The sequence below is a fragment of the Eimeria mitis genome, genomic scaffold, assembly GCF_000499745.2.
Source record: "Eimeria mitis Houghton genomic scaffold, Emh_scaff3079, whole genome shotgun sequence".
Taxonomy (NCBI): domain Eukaryota; phylum Apicomplexa; class Conoidasida; order Eucoccidiorida; family Eimeriidae; genus Eimeria; species Eimeria mitis.
The window spans coordinates 1,707-1,971 of NW_013571426.1; positions in this window are offsets into that span (position 1 = coordinate 1,707).

The window sequence follows — 265 nt, forward strand, 5'->3', positions numbered from 1 at the left end:
GCAAAAGCAGCAGCAGCTGCTGCCGCAGCAGCAGCAAACATTGCTGCAGCAGCAGAATGAGGTGAACCGGGATGTGCAGCAGCAGCAAATGCTGCTGCTGCAGCTGCAGCAGCAACGCATGCAAGCTCATAACAACACAACCACAGCCCCACCTTCACTGCTGCTGCAGCAAGAAAACCCGCAGCAGCAGCAGCAGCAGCAGCAGCAGCAGCAGCAGCAGCAGCAGCACCTGCTGCAGCAGCAGCAACTGCTGCAACAGCAGCAG